The following is an 18,978-nucleotide window of genomic DNA, read 5'->3' as shown; positions in this document are numbered from 1 at the left end:
CCCCCCCCATTAAGTTACCTTAATTTGTGTAACAATATATATATATATATATACATGAATTTGGGGGACGATACTGAGGACCTTTAATTTTGCATTTATTGAAATAAAGTTTAACTTTCGAATGCTAGCCGTCATGATCTAGTGATTCTCCGTTCCTGATCTCCTTTTCTACGTTCTTTTCTGCAAGTGTTTTGTGAAAGGGTAATTTTGTTCATGTTAAGAGGTCGAGCCTCCATGTGCGTTGGATTGTATACAATATTGACCTGGCCCTTGCTAATAGAAGGTCTTCTGGCCAGCTCAGTGGCTACAACGAACACCTCGCAAAGACACTTTATTCGCGTTCCAACAAAGAGAAGTAACAGTTTCTTCGTTAACTAAGAAACGTTTTTCTCTGAGCAATATGTATGAATGTCTTTGCAGACTCGGGCTACCTTCAGGCATAGGTGGGCGAAGTCATTCATAAGTTCACTCACTCGCACTCACTCAGACTCGTATTGAGCTGTGAGCCTGATCAAGAAATTTCAACAGTGCGGGAATTAAGAGGAGTGCACGAAAAGTGTGCTTGCTCAGATAAACGCTGTTTTTTAAGTGATTTATTATTCAGAAGAGGCACATCTTATCAACATCAACATGAACCTGACTACGCCCACTACAGGGCATAGGCCTCTTCCATGTTCTGCCAATTGATACGTTATACCTGCCAATGTTCTAATCTCATCGGCCCACCTAACTTTCCCTCTTCCCTTCGAGCGTATGTCTTCTGAAGGGGTCCGATCAGTTACGCTTAATCAGCAGTGGTTATCCTGCCTATGTTCTCCGCGCCCAGCTCATGTCCATTTCTTCTTCTGGGTTTCAACTATGATATCTTTAACCGGGTTTGTTTTCTGACCCACTCTGCTCTCTTCTTGTTTCTTAAGGTTATACTTATCATTTTCCTTTCCATCGCTCGCTGCGTCGTCCTCAATTTGACCCGAACCCTCTTTGTAAGCCTCGAGGTTTCTGATTCGTAGGTTTTTACTGGCAAGATGCAGCTGTTATTTACCTTTCACTTGAGGGTAAGTGGCGAATTCATGATTTGAGAAGGTTTCCCCATTGTGATCCACCCCATCCTTACTCTTCTAGTTATTTCACTCTCATGGTTCGGCTCCGTGGTTACTACTTGTCCTAAGTAGACCAAATTCTTTACAGTTTTCAGCGTCCTTTCCACCTATCGCTAAGTGCTGTTTGCTGCCGAGACTGTTGCACATTACTTTAGTTTTGAGAATATCTATTTCCAGACCTTATTTTCTGCTTTCCGTGTCCACTTCTGTAGTCCTAAGTTGTAAATCGTCCCCTGAGTTACCTATTAAGGTGATGTCATCAGTGAATCGCAGGTTACTAAGATAGTCTCCATTAACTCTTATCCCTAGCTCTTCCCTATGTGGGGTCTTGAAAACGTCCTGTAAACACGCGGTGATTCGCATTTCAGAGATCGTGTCTCCCTGCTTTACACACTTCATTATTGTAGTGGGATAATCAGGATGAACAGTGTAAGTGCCTCAGACTGGATGGCCGACGTTTCGAGAGGACCTGCCTTTTTCAAAGACGCCGTGTCATCCTTGGCGTGTTAGTTTTAGAGGGGTTAGTGGGGACGTTAACTCCTGGTAGTGGCGCATGTCCATGTTGATAATCACCGTCTTAAAAGCAAAAAAATTACAAAGCAGGGGAGTGCTGTCCTCGCTTCGCTTCAAGGCATGTGCTAGTGATTCAAAATTGTTCTCGGCGAGTGGAAAGAAAGAAGAAAGGAAAAAGGGAAAGTTGGAGTGGTGTGTGCGCTGTTGTTAGCGTGCGTGACCCCACAGAAATGCACTGCCGAGGGTGTAACGTTGTCTTTTGTACTCTCGTGCAACAGCTGAAAAAGGAGGAAGTCCTCCTCTCCATAAAAAAGGTCCATTGTGCCGCAGATGCGTCCGTGTTTTCCGCTTGAAAGTAATAAAAAAGAACGACATTATTTTCTACTACAAGCAGTTTATAAAGAGACGCCGCATGCACCGAGCAGATATTCATATCTGTTGTTGCTTTCCGAAGAGTCGCATCGCGTTTTAGCGCATCTGAAAACGTCGCACGTTTTACGCCTTCCTCGCAGTCAAAATGACGACTTCGTCTTCAGGTAAGCACGCGTCATGCTCTAGCTGTTTCAACGACTCGCCGAAGAAGCTTGTGTCAAATTTCACTCACAAATAGCTGTGTGCGCAGACGTATTAAATTGTGTGGAGTGGGGCTGCCTGAATACCGCCGTCATTCAAAACGCGAGCCGAACCAGACTACTTAACGGAGGTGCACAGAAGCTGTAGCTTTGCACCCATAGATTTCCCTTAATTTTCACAGAAAGTTGTCCCCATTTAATGCCCCTTTTGAGTGAGTGCATCCTGTCACAAGATATAAGACTTAAATCCTCACAAGTGCACATTCACATTATTGAGCCTAACGCCAAGCTCGTTCCTGTGAAAATCTGCGCGGCGCGTGGACCACGCGCTAAGGCGAATCTGATGGCACGGCAAGAGCACTCGCGCTCGCCGTGGTGAAAAGCTCTTGGAATGAGTCGTGAAGCAGCCGCAGTAAGCGAAACGCAAAGAAACGAGCAATACAAAGAAATTGCAATGCAAACTGACCTAGTGGACGCAAACAAACCAATGAAAAATTCGCTGACAGTAGCAGAAGAATTGAAAGTGAAAGCACTTAGCTCACGAAAAATAAGATCGACAAGAGGGCTGTGACGATCCTAAAAACACCAGTCAACCAACCCACGGGGCACCCACCTATCACAGAGCAGACGCTGAAGTCATTACCATCGCAGCATCAGTGCAGGCCCAAGGTGCCACCTCTGCCGCTCGATCACTTTAAGATTGTCTACTGCTCGCAACCAGGTCTCGACCTCGCCAAACGGAACATCGTCGCTGTCACGCATGGCATCGGAAGAGCGAGCGCATTATCGCAAGAAGACTTCAGCGACAAGGTACGCGTACAAGTTCGGAGAACGGAAAACCTAATCAAGAAAATACAGCTTGGAGGCAACGTCTACAATATGAATGGCAACATACGCACTCCGGATGACGTCTTCAAAGGCACGATCAAACACTTAATGCCTGAAAAAACGAACCAAAGTACTCATGGTTGGAATCCACGCATCGGCACGATACATCGTTCTTCAAGCCCGAATGCTGGGTCAATCGTGTGTGGCAGTCGTATTCTTTGAAGGTCCGCATATTCTACATAGTATTCCAGAGCGTAGACGTCCGATACAGACCATTTCGCAAGTCCGTGCAATACTGCCGAACCTTTGGCAACAAGGGAGACCGTCAAAATATCTGTCCAAGGCCTACCCCAGATTTCTGCTACAAATGTGGCAAGGCTGGACAAATGCAGGGACATGGGTGCAAACCCACCTGCAAGACCTTCGGAGAAGTGCACGAAACTACAAGTAGGGTGCAAGAGGAGACGAAAGCTACATCCACCACCCTACAATATAAGACAACAGCTCTTCAACAGGATTCAAGAAATAGGCAACCACTGGAGCTTCATTGGAGAAGAGTTCCCTGAGCTTGACACCTATGCAGCTCGATCAAGCGGCAGGGGCGCGGGCAGCTTGTCCAGGAGCAGAAAATTCAAGTCAGTCTTGCAATCGACTTCATGCTCGCGCTCTCGCACGAAGTTGCCATCAGCCAAACGAACTAGCTACGCCGCCGTGGTAAGCGACTCGAGTGGTAGCAGCAGCTGGACTTCTTCATCGCCATAAACCGCATCCATGATGGGTCCTCGAAAATTTATTGTAAAACCAGCAGAGGAAGCTCCAGAATCAGCACAGCCAGTTGCAAAACCATCAAAACCTTATATAAAAGCTGCTTCAAAGTCAGAAAAGGCAACAAGAGCTCATGGACAAACTACTTCAAAAATACAAAGAGCTGTGAAACATTTCTGAAAATGCAGATGAACAATGCCAAATGCTCGAAGACACAAGCTCGAAGCTGGGTAAGACGCTAAGGCGAACGTCCAAGCTCTTTGGGATGTCTTGTGCATTATATTGCAGGAAGATTTTATGACAAACATTCATGTCACGATGTAAAAAAAGGTCCAATAAGTGGTCGAGCAAAAGGCCGCTACCTTCGAACACAGAATTACCACGTTGAATGCCAAGATTGACGGAATTGCTGCACAATTCAACTAGTTTATTGCACACGCGAAGAAAACTAATGTCACCGTGGCACAGCTCAACACCTCCAGCAACCCACGTCAACTATCTGGGAAGAAAGTGCGGATGAACAGCCACAATGCCTCACGCTCTGTCTCACCGACTTGCGATCGCCGACGTGACGCCAAATCAATCGAGGATGGTGAGCCGCAAGCATAAGGTAAAAAAACAGCATTAAATTTTACGCATATGGCAATGGAACTGTAGGTCGTACCATCCACAGCATACGAGCCTACAAGAATTCATCAAGTCTGATCAACCCCACATCATCGCACTCCAGAAAACAAACACCCAGTACGACTGCCAGCAAAGACACATGACCTGCTCACATACTCAACGCACTGTCGTACTAGTCAGAAAACTCTTTCAGCGCAAAAGCATGAAGTAGGGCAAACACAGACGGAGCACACTTTTATAGAGCTTCTGCCGGAACGAAAGACGCAAAAAAGCCTATTCATAGCCATCGTATCCAGCCCCCCTCGAGACTAACTACCAGATTTCGATCACTTCGTATGAAAACTCAGGAAGCGCACGAATGGCCACCAGATCGTCATAGTGGGAGACTTCAATGTCTCGCGCATGGCATGGGGCTATCGTATCACCACGAAGAAGGGCTTGCCCAGCATTATGGACTAAAATTGTGGAACGACCTTCTGCAGAAGACGACAACTGAAAATAGCAGCGTCTCCAGAGACACCAATCTTAATCTCACTTTCACAGCGAAAGTTACCCGGGCAAAGTGGAGTGTGCTACGAGAAACCTTAAGCAGTGATCACCATATCCTTCAACTTAACGTAGCGCACACTCGTAGACAGACCAAACCAGGAATAGCACGCTTAACGGCATGAAATTTCTCCAGGGATGGCTTCGCCGTTGGAAGCACTATAAGTGACATTGAAAAGGGGTTCAAGAATGTGCTAGATACAGCCGAACGCCACACTAAAAGCATACAGCTCAACACCGATACGCCCGCAATTTACGCCCATCTTCTCCACCTCTGGGATGCTAGGAGAGGACTTCTCAGGGGGTGGAAGCGGCAAAAGCTTAACAGGAAGCTACAGAAACGCATGATGGCTCTCATCACCAAGAAAAATCAAGGTTATGCCAACCAATTGGCCAGACAGAACTGGCCCGCCTTCTGCGACAAGCTCTTAGCACCAAGAAGATTTGGCACCTGCTACGCTCTCCTAAATACACGCAACCCTACAAAGCCACACAGAAGCAGCATCTTCGCAAGCTTATGCACAACTACGCCGGATTGGAAGAACATCTCCTATAATAATTAGTGAATAAAGCTTTGCGGAGACGTGGCCGCTGTCGCGTCATTTAACACCACGGAATATGTGAGAACTCCCAACTCTGACCTCAACCGGCTCTTCACGCAGGCAGAACTTTACGCAGCTTTTCGAAATTGCCAAGAAATACCAGCCCCGGAAGAGACCACAAACACCTGCGCAACTTACTGCACTAGGCCACCACGGCTCTTCTCTAATATTGGAATGTTTTCTGGGAACAAGGAGAGCTGCCTGCGGTTCGGAAGCACTCGGATATCACGATGGCCTCCAAGCCTAACAAACCTATCAGCATTGAGAACTTGCGCCTAATTTCCCTCACCTCGTGTGTGGGAAAGATGTTTGAATATATGGTACACGACTGCTTGTTTCTGTACCTAGAAGGTAGGGGGCACCTACCAGATACGATGTTCGGGTTCAGACAGCACCTCTCAACGCACGACATGCTTCTACTACTAGAAGAAGACCTTCTTGACCACGTCAGTCACTGAACAAAGTACTAAATACTCGGAGTTGATGTCAAAGGAGCCTTCAATAACGTAAGCCATGACGCGATCATCAGCAACCTCAAAGGAACCGGCTGCGGCGTCAGGAGCTACACCTATGTCAGAAACTTTCTCACAGACCATACGTCAACCGAGGGGATCTGAAACATCCGCACCAAAAGCTTCCCCCTACCTAAAGGGGCACACCGCAGGGTTCAGTAATCTCACCGCTATTGTTCAGCGTGGTCATGATCTATCTGCCTAAAGTTCTCAATATAATATCAGATGTGCGGCACGCGATGTACGCTGACGACATCACACTCTGGACCAAGGCTTCGAACATCAAGAAACAAGAGAGCTGCTTCCAAGATGCCGTAAACACCATAGAAAGGTGTCTCCAACATTGCGACCTCAGCTGTGCCCCCAATAAGTCTGAGCACCTTGTACTCAAAGCAACGAAGAGAGGCAGACTTCCCATATACAAAGATCCCGACCCTTGCGGCATTCTCTAAGGGGCAATTATTCCAAAACTTGATATGCCACGGGTATTCGGACTTCACACACACAAAGATGATTCGGCAGTGGCAACTTTACCAAGACTTCGAAGGACTCTCTCGCAGCTCACGCACCTCGTCAAGAGGATTGCAAACCAGCGCAGTGGGCGCAAAGAATGCGTCAGCCTACGAACAATGCAAGCTCTGTTCACCAGCCGCATCACGTACGGCACGTGATGCGTCAGTTTGAAAACCACGGAAATAGAAAAATACTAATATTATGATAAGAAAGGCAACCAAAGCAGCCTTGGGACTACCACCCATGGCTTATACTTCACGACTTCTTAAGATGGGCATCCACAACGCGTGGCAAGAGCTCGCCAAGGCTCACAACAGTCAGCTGGAACGACTCAAACTTACGCTCACTGTGAGGTTTGTTCCCTGGTATCTCAACTACAGTGATTCATTCACTGCGGATGCAGACCGGAAAAAGCGCATATCGGTGGACGTTCGAGAGTCCATGTCTATCGCACCTATCCCACGCAACATGCACGCGACATTCCACAAAGGTAGACGAAGTGCTAGAGCTGAGGCTGTTCAACTAAAATTCAGCAAGACCCGAACGCCCGCTATACCGACGCGCCGTAGTAACCACGTAGAAACGCGTACGCTATGAGCGTCGTAGACTCTCAAGGCCAAGAGTTAGCGACAGCCACGGTCAAGGCGCGCAACTCAGACGGTGCGGAAGAAGCGGCAATCGCTCTCGCCACAACAACATGTAAAGACGCCGCGGTGATCTTCACTGACTCAAAAGCCGCTTGCTGGAATTGTGAGAACGGCTGCGTATCAGCCGACGCAATTAACATCATACCACTACGAAGCTCTCCACTTTCATTTAACTACATAATGTCGGTTCCTGGACATGAGGGCGTACACTCTCTAAATATGGTAATCTATGCAAAGGTGAACTTTTTCACATTTTTGTGCACCTATAACCTAAAAGTTACATAAGTGTAACCTTTACATTTGTAATCTTTCTAATGGTTACAAAATTAAAGGTTAAATTTTGTTTATGTAGGTTACAACCTTTTCTTTCGGAATGCAACCTTTGCAAAGGTATACAGCAATCGAAAAGACATAAGTTGCTTTCAAAACGTCCTTTATTAAAATGTCCTTCGTGCTTTCTCAAGGACTCAAAAAGCAACTCTCATATACGCTGCAATGTGACCTGTATACAATATAATATACAAGCAGCAAAATGGCGCACAAAACCAAGACGAACAGAAATATGAGTGGAGTACAAGGCTGCACATTCTTCTTTCTCGAGAGCAAAAGAAGACTCTTCAGGCGGTTTGTGAGCAGTCCACGACCACCACGACCACCGCGGCTAGGGTCGTACCCGCGACCTGCGGGTAGGCTGCCGAGCACCCACAGAACTGTCGCGGCCGACAGAAAAAAAAAAGAAAATCCAAGTGTGCTGCGCCCACTAACCTTTCGAGTGCGCGCTCTGCGTAGGCACTACAACTCCACTGCTTTGTTCTATACCACCTACGTAGATTACACAATGAAATAAGAGACAGAATCGTGTCGTAACAAAACTTAAAATTCTGTCACGCTATTGATGTCGTCTGCACAATATGTTGCACTGAACACTAAGACAAACAGTTTCGTTTATGTGTTGCATAAAAAATAATTCTGTGGAACCACACAATAAGTATATTCACTCGTGCCCCAAGCGTATCGTCAAAAGCTTACGGCGCAGAACTCACTTTACAAGTACAGAAAGCAGGCACAGAGTTCTAGAACTCTGGTTTAAAATATTGATGCCGCAGCCAGGCACTGGACGCTTGCGCATTTATGACTACACGAAAACACGTAATCACCGCTGCGCACGAGCACACATGAGAAGGCGATATTTCTTTGGAGAAGGATAATCACCCTACTTTTCAAAGATAGCACATGACAACATGACGCAGCTGCGCTGGTACTCTGCTATAAAAAGGAGCACAGATAGCAGATAAATCGACAAAAATATCTCTCTACACTGTGTCGTGAGCAATAGGTCAGTCTTGATATATATATATATATATATATATATATATATATATATATATATATATATATATATATATATCGCATGACTGACCTATCACCTTTACTCAGTATCGGCTATTGCTGGATCAAGTCGCAAATGTCTTGCCTCAGATAACTAGAGTCTACGCCACACTTATACCTCCTCGAAGCATCAACCACCGCCGTGGTAGCCGCAACCACGATTTTATCCGTCGCTGCAATAGCGAAGCCTGCTTCTTTAACTACCGACTTCGAGACTACTGCCGTCGGTCGCGAAAAGTTTTCTACGTCAACCACGGCTTTGAATGGCTGCCTCCTTTTCGTGTGTTGGCAGCTGATGGATTGCATCCCAGTTTTGAAGGCGTTGCCCTTATTGCCACCCATCTTTGCCAACTTTGCTTCAAGCACACCAGAATCGCATCCTCACCATGGCGCGACTTCACGTCCAGTGAGACTTCGCAGTACCCGACACTGACATTGAACCTTTCTACAAGCGCACTGATAAACGCTTCACGTGATGCCGACGCTATGTGCTCTCCTCGGAACACTTTTAATGTCGTCAACGAATGTGCGACGCAGACTTCTCCGAACCTTGGCCGTCACTACCCATCGAGGAGAAATGCTGACCGGGACACAGTGTCCAAGTGACTTCCAGCACATTTGACTGGTAAAGCTGCCTTTTGTACACATTATGAAACATTTTTGCAAACTAGAAAACTAGTAGACAAAAGGATTCGCGCTGAGCTCCATGCGTCAACGTTATCAACATACCTAACTTCGTCCAAAGTGCCCAAAGGGTTACAACTGCGACTGAACGCAGCTACTTCCGAGCAGTCTTCTCACCACAAGGCGAGATGGCAACAAGTTTTACAGAGCGCTTCGCTAAATTTGACGCGTATTGTTATAGATCATAACAAATCACGCGCTAAACAACTGTTTCAGAAAGAAAGGATTCTGATTTCGCAGATATCCGCACCGGTGTCTGATCAGTTTGTAGCTTACCAGCAAAATAAGGTTGCGAAACTAAATGCAATCAAACAAAAGAAGTACATGCGTGACAACATGCTGCCCTCCTCAAGCCATGATATTCGAGCAAATCCAGTCGATAAAAGAGCATTGCCAGACAATGTAATAAATCTTTATTCAGCAAAGCTTTCAGTCGCGCAGATAGGTTGTTTATCGAAGGGGCTTAGTTTTTGTCCAGCAAACGGTGGGTTCAGTGAGTTTCAGCTCATTAAGGACCTTCACAACTTCGCCCGAAATATGCGCCTTAAAGAATATTGTTACGTAAAAATGACACGAGGTGTGTCTATTTAAAATCTATATTCAAAATGATGCGTATATTTCCTCGTTGTCGTCTTTTCACCGCTGATACGTCACCTACGTAGCATTACCCCCTCCCCCCCGGCGGTAAAAGCGCCGTCTCGGTGCACATTAACTACGGTCTTCAGTAGGAAGGTGGTAAGGTTTTAGCCTGCTGACGTGCACAACATCACTGCGTGTGGTTGCAGGCAGGCTTGTGGTCTCAGATGCAGGAATGATCTCATAGGTGACGTCGGTTACCTGGTGGATGATACGGTAAGGACCCATGTAGCGAGACAATAACTTCTCTGATAAACCAACTCGACGAACTGGGCACCACAGGAGAACAAGAGAACCGGGTGAGAAGTGAACGTCAGCATGCCGGCTGTCGTAGATGGCTTTCTTGGTGGCTTGCGAAGCAGAAAGTCTAAAGCGGGCGATCTGACGTGCGTGGTCGGCACGAGCAATAGCGTCGCGTGCATATTCGGTTGACGGCGTTGTAGTGGTTGGAAGTGAGGTGTCGAGTGGTAACGTTGGATCACGGCCATAAAGCAAATAAAAGGGTGAATAACCAGTGGTGTCGTGGCGCGAAGAATTGTACGCGAAGGTCACGTGAGGTAGCGCCAGGTCCCAGTCATGCTGGTCGGAAGACACATACATCGCGAGCATGTCCGTTAGGGTCCGATTTAGCCGTTCGGTAAGGTCATTTGTTTGTGGATGGTAGGAAGTGGTCAGCTTGTGGTGCGTCGAGGAAGAGCGCAGAAGATCGTCGATCACACGGGACAAAAATGCGCGGCCACGATCTGTGAGTAATTGGCGAGGAGCGCCATGCTGTAGGATGACGTCGTGGAGCAAAAAGTCCGCAACGTCAGTAGCGGTGCTGGTGGGGAGCGCTCGAGTGATGGCATACCTAGTCACGTAGCCTATAGCAACAGCGACCCACTTGTTGCCCGATTTCGACTCGGGAAAAGGACCGAGAAGATCTATACCAACACGGAAGAAAGGTTCGCTTGGGATGGAGATCCTTTGAAGAAGTCCAGCCGGGGGCGCAGTAGGTCGCTTCCTACGTTGGCATTTATCGCAGGAGGACACGTAATGGCGAACGGACCGGGCGAGACCGCGCCAAAAGAAGCGGCGACGCACGCGGTCGTACGTCCGAGATACACCCAGATGACCAGCAGTTGGTTCATCGTGAAGCTCGTGCAGCACGGTTGAACGCGTTTTTCGGCACGACAAGAAGGAGCTCAGGGCCATCTGGCTGGAGGCTACGACGGTAAAGCGTGTCAGTCAGGAGGAAGTACATGCGAAGTGACGTGTCGTTCGGAGCAGATTCGAGACGGTCAATAAGTTGTCGCAGAGAAGCATCACGACGTTGTTCATCACCAATCTGAAGAAACTGGGACATTGACATGACGCTGAGGCTAGGCTCGACGTCTGGTTCGTCGGGCTGATCAACAAGGTAGCGGGATAAGCAATCGGCGTCCAGATGGAGACGTTCAGACTTATAAGCAACCGAGTAGGAATACTCCTGTAGGCGTAATGCCCAACGACCAAGTCGTCCAGTAGGGTCCTTCAGAGAAGAAAGCCAACACAGCGCGTGGTGATCTGTGATGACACGGAAAGGGCAGCCATACAAATAAGGACGTAATTTCGAAACCCCCCAAACAAGAGCGAGACATTCCCGTTCTGTTATAGAATAATTGCGTTCAGACTTAGAAAACAGACGACTCGCGTACGCGATTACACGGTCGTTGCCCCGCTGAATTTGCGCCAAAACTGCACCAATTCCGTGACCACTCGCGTCTGTTCGCACTTCTGTGGGAGCATCGGGGTCAAAATGTGCAAGAATAGGAGGTGTCGTTAGAGCAGTGATTAGCTGAGAGAAGGCGTCAACTTGAGGAGGGCCCCAAGAAAATGGGACGTCTTGTTTGAGAAGGTCGGTGAGTGGCCGTGCGAGTGCCGCAAAGTTTTTCACGAACCGGCGAAAGTAGGAGCAGAGGCCCACAAAACTGCGTACATCATGGACAGAGCATGGGACTGGGAAGTTTGTTACAGCGCGTACTTTCGCCGGGACTGGCCGTACGCCGGCAGCGTCAACAAGGTGACCCAATACGGTAATCTGACGAATACCGAAGTGGCACTTGGAGGAATTGAGCTGCAGGCCGGCCCGTCGAAATATGGATAGAATGGTCGAAAGGCGTTCAAGGTGGGTTGCAAAGGTAGGTGAGAAAATGATCACGTCGTCCACTGATCACGTCGTCACGGGTCCATGTCATCTACAGCAATTTGCCAGTAGCCAGATCGAAGGTCGAGAGATGAAAAGAAGGTGGCGCCATGGAGTCAATCAAGGGCATCGTCAATGCGTGGTAGAGGGTACACGTCTTTTTTTGGTAATTTTGTTGAGGCGGCGATAATCAACGCAGAAACGCCATGAGCCGTCTTTTTTTTTTACTAATACCACGGGAGATGCCCAAGGGCTCGTCGATGGTTCGATTACGTTTTTCGTAAGCATTTTGGCCACTTCTTTCTGAATCACTTTTCGCTCAGACGCTGACACGCGGTACGGCCGACGGTGAATGGGCGCAGAGTCACCAGTGTTGATTCGGTGAGTGACAATTTTAGTCTGGCCCAAGAGACTATCGTCATTGTCGAAAATGTCACTGTATGAGGCCAAAACTTGGCAAAGAGCGTCGGCCTGGTGAGGCGACAGCTCCGATCCAATCATGCTTCGAAACATACCATCGTCTGAGCTGGGTGACCGTGAGACTGCGCTTCGATCAAGAGCAGATACAGCGACAACACTGACATCGACCTCTGTTATGGCAGTTAGCTGGGCTAGAGACATCTGGCAGAGCAACACTTGAGGGGTGAAACCAAAGTTAAGGAGCGGAAGTAACCCACAGTTTTCCGCTATGGTCGCGATGGTATAGGGCACAGTAACACTGCGCGTCAGCCGAACGTCAGTCATTGGCGTAACGATATAATCACCGTCAGGAACGGGAGGGGTCGATGACAAAGACACGTACGTGACGGCTCGAGGTGGCAGGCGAACGAAAGTGGTTGGGCTCAAGCGGCTGGTGGGCTTTGCAGAGTAGTCGGCAAAGATTGGTAGATCAAGGCTGAGGGTACCAGACGAACAATCAATTAAGGCTGAGTGTGCCGAAAGGAAATCAAGGCCAAGTATGAGGTCATGAGGGCAGCAGGCTAGCACGGCAAAAAGGACTACGGCGTGACGACCGGCAATGCTGACACGAGCAGTGCACATTCCGTTTACTTGTACAGTACCGCCATCGGCAACACGTATTGCCTGCGTCGTAGATGGCGTCATAATCTTTTGTAAGCGGCAGCGTAGAGAAGCGCTCATAATAGACAGGTGCGCACCTGTGTCAATGAGGGTGGTCACAGGAACATGGTCGACTTGTACTTCAAGCAGGCTATGGTGCGTGGGAAGCGTTAGTAGAAGATTTTCGGTCGTCATTGGTATTGCAGCTTCACCTCTATAAGCTGCAATATCTAGTTTTCCTGCTGCGGTCGTCCAGAGAAGCTCGGCGAGGCAAAGGGCCGAGGTGGCGGAGAGCGGGATTGGCGACGTAGCGGCGACGGGGAGCGAGAGCTGCGGCGACCGGACGAAGGGGCGTCAGGGTAGCGGCGACCGGGCAAAGGGGCGTCAGTGGAAGGCTCGTAAGATGACGACGAATAGAAATTGAAGGGTGTGGCGTCTGAACGTCGAGGGCTCATCGGATGCATGAGCGCCGAGGTAGAGAAAGTCTGACGTGGTTGGTTTGACCAACGGCGCCGGCAATAGCGAGAAACGTGCCCAGGCTGGTGGCAGGAAAAACGAATAGGTCGGTCTTCGGGTGTTCGCCATTCCGAAGGGTTACGGAAGGGCATTGTTGGAGGTGAACGGTGAGCGTGTCCTCGGGAGTAGGACGGGACTTCAGGGCGAGTCAGGGGACATGCTGAGGGAAGTCCGAGGTTCGCAAACTCCTGCCTCACCACAGCTTGTATTAACGCCACTGTCGGCTGTTGTTGGTCAGAGGCGAGCGTTGCGAAAACGGGTGGCTGAAGAGGAGCCGGACAGGCGGCTTCGATTTCCCGACGAACAATGTGTGTGACGTTGTCATACGTGGGGGACTGGCGGGCGGCTTCACACGATGAGGTGACGGCCGTGTTGGGCAGCCGGGTGAATCGCTGAGTAATACGGCGGATCTTGGCTTCTTCGAACCGCCGGCACTCTTTAATGATGGCGTCGACGGTGGCAACGTTGTTGTAAACTAGTAGATTAAATGCGTCGTCTGCTATGCCTTTCAGCACATGGGCCACTTTCTCCGACTCACTCATGTGCTCGTCAATCTGACGGCATAACGCGATGACGTCGTTAATGTGCGTGACGTACGACTCCGTCGACGTATATGCACGGGCCGCCAGTTGATTCCGCGCTGCGATCTGCCGCCCAATGGTGTCGCCAAAAAGGTCGCGGGTCTTTTCTTTAAAGGAGTCCTAGCTCGTAATCTCCGCTTCGTGCGTCTCGAACTACACGCGCGGTGGGCCATCGAGGTAAAAAAGCCCGTTGGCAAGCATAAGAGTCGGGTCCCACCAATAGCTTGCGCTGACCCGTTCGTACCGGTTTATCCATTTGTCGACGTCAACGCCATCCTGACCGGAAAATACACCGGGATCACGAGCGAGGTAGAACGACGTATGTAGAAGTCACGGTAGGGGCAGGTGGCGAAGACGATGGTTGTTCAACCTGTGACATGGTTGGACCTATGATGATGCGGCCGTTGCGGAGCTTCGTGATGAAGACGGGGAAGTACCCAGCACCTCCTTCACAAAGATGTTCCGTAATAATGACACGAGGTGTGTCTATTTAAAATCTATATTCAAAATGATGCGTATGGCGTCGACTAAGATGGAAGCAGCACGCGCAACCGACAGACCACTTCCTCGTTGTCGTCTTTTCACCGCTGATACGTCAGCTAAGTAGCAATATTTTTACGATCACTCTAGTGACCACAGAAGCGGGCTGCTACTCCCTCAGCAGAGACACTGGACCCCACCACCGCAACATGATAGGTGCTTAGACCTATATATTAAGGCTGTACAACAAGATGTCATAGATTCTTACAAAACTCGTGCTCCCCATCGACATAACCTAGCAACAAAAGAAAAAAAGGGCACTCGAAGAGCTAGCAATTAACCCCGACATCATAATCAAGCCGGCAGACAAAGGTGGCGCTATTGTCATTCTTAATCAATGTGACGATATAAGTGAAGCTGAGAGGAAGCTCTCAGATCGAAACTTGTACAGACCACTCCCTACCGATCCTACAAACGACTACAAGGTCGAATTGCAGGACGCACTCGCACAACTTGTAAAAAATGAAAAGATCGATAAAACGATAGCCCGGTCACTCGTTCCACTCAGCCCTGTTGCCGGTAGATTTTACCTTCTGCCCAAGATACATAAAGTGAATAACCCAGGACGCCCTATCATCTCTGGCATAGGAACAGTAACTGAATACTTATCCAGGTTTGTCGATAGCCTCATAAACAGAATCCCACCTACTTTCTTGTCATTTATAAAGGACACAAATCACGTCTTAAAAGACATTTTAGACATAGGTGTTCCCGACGATAGCTTTCTGGTAACACTTGACGTCTCGTCCTTGTACACAAACATTCCACACAACGATGGAATTTGCACTCTCATCAAGGCTTACGACGATTGTTGCTTTGACAAGCCAGTTGATCGTGAAACCATTGGTACTCTCATGAAGCTCATCTTAGAACTAAACAACTTCGAATTCAATAACTCCCACTACGTTCAAACAAACGGGACATCTATGGGCACTAGAGTAGGTCCTAACTACGCAAATATCTTTATGGGCCTGTTGGAAGCTAACTTCATAGAGAATTAACCTTTGAAGCCATGCTTCTACAAACGCTTCATCGATGACATCTTCATGATTTGGCCACATGGCGAAGCAAGTCTTTGAAGTTTCGTTAAGAATTTCAACAAAGCCCACCCCGCCATCACTTTCACCCATAATTACTCATCAACAACGATAAACGTTTTTGACGTCACCGTCACAGCTAGCGAAGGACGGCTCTCCAGAAATCTCTTTTGCAAACGGACTGATAGGCATCAACTCCTCCATTTCCATAGCAGTCACGTCCGACATTGCAAAACAGGGATACCGTACAGCCAAGCTCATAGGTTTAAAAGAATATGTCCCAACCACGAAGATTTCCTTTCAAATTGCCAGGATCTGAAACGTTTGCTCATTCAACGTAAATATCCACGGGTAATAACTGATGACGCCATAAAACGCGCTGACAAAGTAAACCGAATTGACCTGCTCAACGCTGACCCCAAGGCGTTGTGTACAACCCTGGTTAACCTTGTGCTCACCCATTCAACGTCAGCTCCAAACGTCACCGCGATTTTGAAGCGGCAACATAACATATTAACTCAAAGCAACCGCCTTAAAAATGTATTCGCAGAGCCACCGAGAGTCGTGTACAGACGTGCACGTAACCTCCGTGATATTCTTTTATCGTCTAAGCTCGCTGCCCGTAAACAAAATGACTGCGCTCCTTGTGGGAAGTCGCGGTGCAAGGTGTGTGCGCACATGGTAACTACGCAAACTGTCACCAGTTCATCCACTGGCTTTCAGTTAACAATCAGGGGCAATCTAAATCGTGACAGTTCCAACGTAGTATACATGCTCGAATGCGATATCTGTAATCTACAATATATTGGTCATACAGAAACACCGTTTAGAACTCGGTTTAATAATCATAAGTCGCATGTCGAAACCCTTCCAAATCTGCCTCTATCGAAACTTCTAGCAATACCTGGTCATTATTTCGACAATATTAAAGCAACGGTACTGGAATCCGGTTTCCGCTCTCATCATGAGCAGGAAATGCGCGAGTCGTTTCTAATCTACAAGTTCGGTACACTAAACTCTGGAATAAACGAACACGCAGGCACACTCGCTAATCTACCTTGCACCACTTAAGGTGTCTCATACCCTTCCGAGATTTCTAGTTCATTTCCTGTTATTTTACTTCTTATTCTTGTTTTCGGCAGAACCATCCTTGTTCCCTGCTTAACAAACTCAGTTTACCTGGTTATCTTTAGTATGTATACCGCTCGTTCATGCGCTTCAATATACACGCATGGTTGTCATAATGCTTTCCACACCATGCGCCATATTTACTTTAAAATCTCCTTAACTCGTACTGATGTCGCTATAACGATAAGAGGTGACCGCTGTGTCCATGTTACTTTGCGCATTGCATCTTCACACCAAATGCATTTTGCCTTTTTGTATAATCATGTCGAATCACTTCCGATTGCTATAGCGCATGTCCCAAAACATTTTAGAAATGCATATAATGGGTACGAAAGCTACATTACATGTCACACTGACGAAGGCTGGCCCACCAGCCGAAACGTATGTGATTAATAAAAGTGTTTCCTCATACGTCGTCCTTTCTCGCTTCCGTTTTTACTACGGAGCCAGTGCGCTTCCTTCCTCGCTACGTCTATATATATATATATATATATATATATATATAGCTAAGACAAGCACTCTAACAACAAAATCCACAAACGAGGCCACTCTTACCAGCTGAGAAAGGGTCCCGATTTGACAAGTATATTGAAACCAGGAAGACCTCACATGCCGTCAAAATGTATCTGAAACAAAAGCCACTTACCCAAGTCAGTTATTCGGCCATGAGGCGCTGGGCAGTGGTTGCAGTAGTCGCAACTAATGGCGTTTGCTGTGAAGTCGTCCGGTGAACAAAAAACGACGTAACGCCGACAATCACAAGAAGTTTCGTTGCAGCTGCCACGCAGCACACCCCACATGTCTTTGCTGCACCGGTTTCCCGCAACGCACACAATCCCAAGGAAGCAAATTGGAAACGAAGTTTGCAAGCACCGCTAGAAAATGGCGTGCCTCACGCGTGCTGCCCGAACGATTCGGCGCTGCACGCTGCATGCTATGCACGCGGTGCAAATGCGCTGCGCCTGTCGTGGCAGCACCTTCCCGCTGTCTAGACTTCATGGCGCCGAACACAGCCGACCGCCAAGCGGAGGAGAACTCGTGCTTGCGGCTGCGGTATAATTTCACCATGCTTTCACGCTCTCTTTCTTTTTTGGCGAGGGACGCGGTGAGGCTATGTACACATAAGTTACAGCGTTGTTCATAGGTTATCAGGGACAGGTTACACTGCGCTTTTCACGCTGGTATCTTATGCATTGCTCGAAATATGGATTTTGTAACGTTTAGGCACCGCAAAATAACGAAAACATGAAAATAAACTCCTTTGTAACCTTTATTTTATAAGTTACTGACGCCTAAAAGTTGCATTGTAGGTAACCGTATTTAGGGAAACAAAGCAGCCTGTGCCGCTGCTTGCGAACACGCCAGACTAGCTGCCCCGGGACCAAAGAATAACCGATTCGTGGCTGCAGAAATGGAGGTTGTAGAAAACACCTCTTCGTCCCTACTAAACTGAAGCGACGGGTGCACTCTCCGCCCCATTCAAAACTAACCAAAGAAGAATACGTGATATTCACACACTTGTCAAGCAACATACTCGAAATATTAATGCACCGCTTTTACCCGACGACACATGGTTACATGTGCCTGCTCTGCAGCGTACTGGACACCCCGGCACACTTGCTCTTGGAATGCCAGTGTGACATGAAACCGGAGCAGGACCAAGCACCAAGAACAAATGACGACCGCCTAGTGAAAACGCGAGAGGCAAAGCTCGTCTTCGAGGACCTGGAAGACCAGCGACCACTCACCGCCAGGGCCAAGAGGGCAGTCGAAGCCAGGGGGTCCTAGACTAGGGAGCCCTCCCACCTTAGAGGGATACCGGGAATCGTTCAGAACATTGTTTCGAAATAAATGTTTATTTCTCTTTCTGTTAACACATCACGCAGACATCAAGTTAAACGCGTGGACGTTAGAAACGCATGAAATGTCTTGCGCACGCGAATAAAAATGTCTCTCATATTCAAGCAAATTAAAGTGTGCGGTCGACGTGACAGATATAATGGCTGTCCGGTGAAGCAG

At 48.0% G+C, this 18,978-nt stretch overlaps 1 protein-coding gene across 1 annotated transcript in view; it reads left to right on the top strand.

Moving 5' to 3' along the window:
• The first annotated feature begins 2,061 nt into the window (after window positions 1-2,061).
• Window positions 2,062-18,978, top strand: part of LOC119173003 (uncharacterized) — a 222,053-nt gene continuing 205,136 nt past the window's right edge. The window contains exon 1 of the mRNA XM_075892022.1: window positions 2,062-2,149. The gene's annotated coding sequence lies outside the window, so the exon portion shown is untranslated. The remainder of the gene's footprint in view (window positions 2,150-18,978) is intronic.

Source organism: Rhipicephalus microplus, chromosome 4 (genome assembly GCF_043290135.1).
Source record: "Rhipicephalus microplus isolate Deutch F79 chromosome 4, USDA_Rmic, whole genome shotgun sequence".
NCBI classification, from domain to species: domain Eukaryota; kingdom Metazoa; phylum Arthropoda; class Arachnida; order Ixodida; family Ixodidae; genus Rhipicephalus; species Rhipicephalus microplus.
This window is presented reverse-complemented; position numbering and strand designations above follow the sequence as displayed.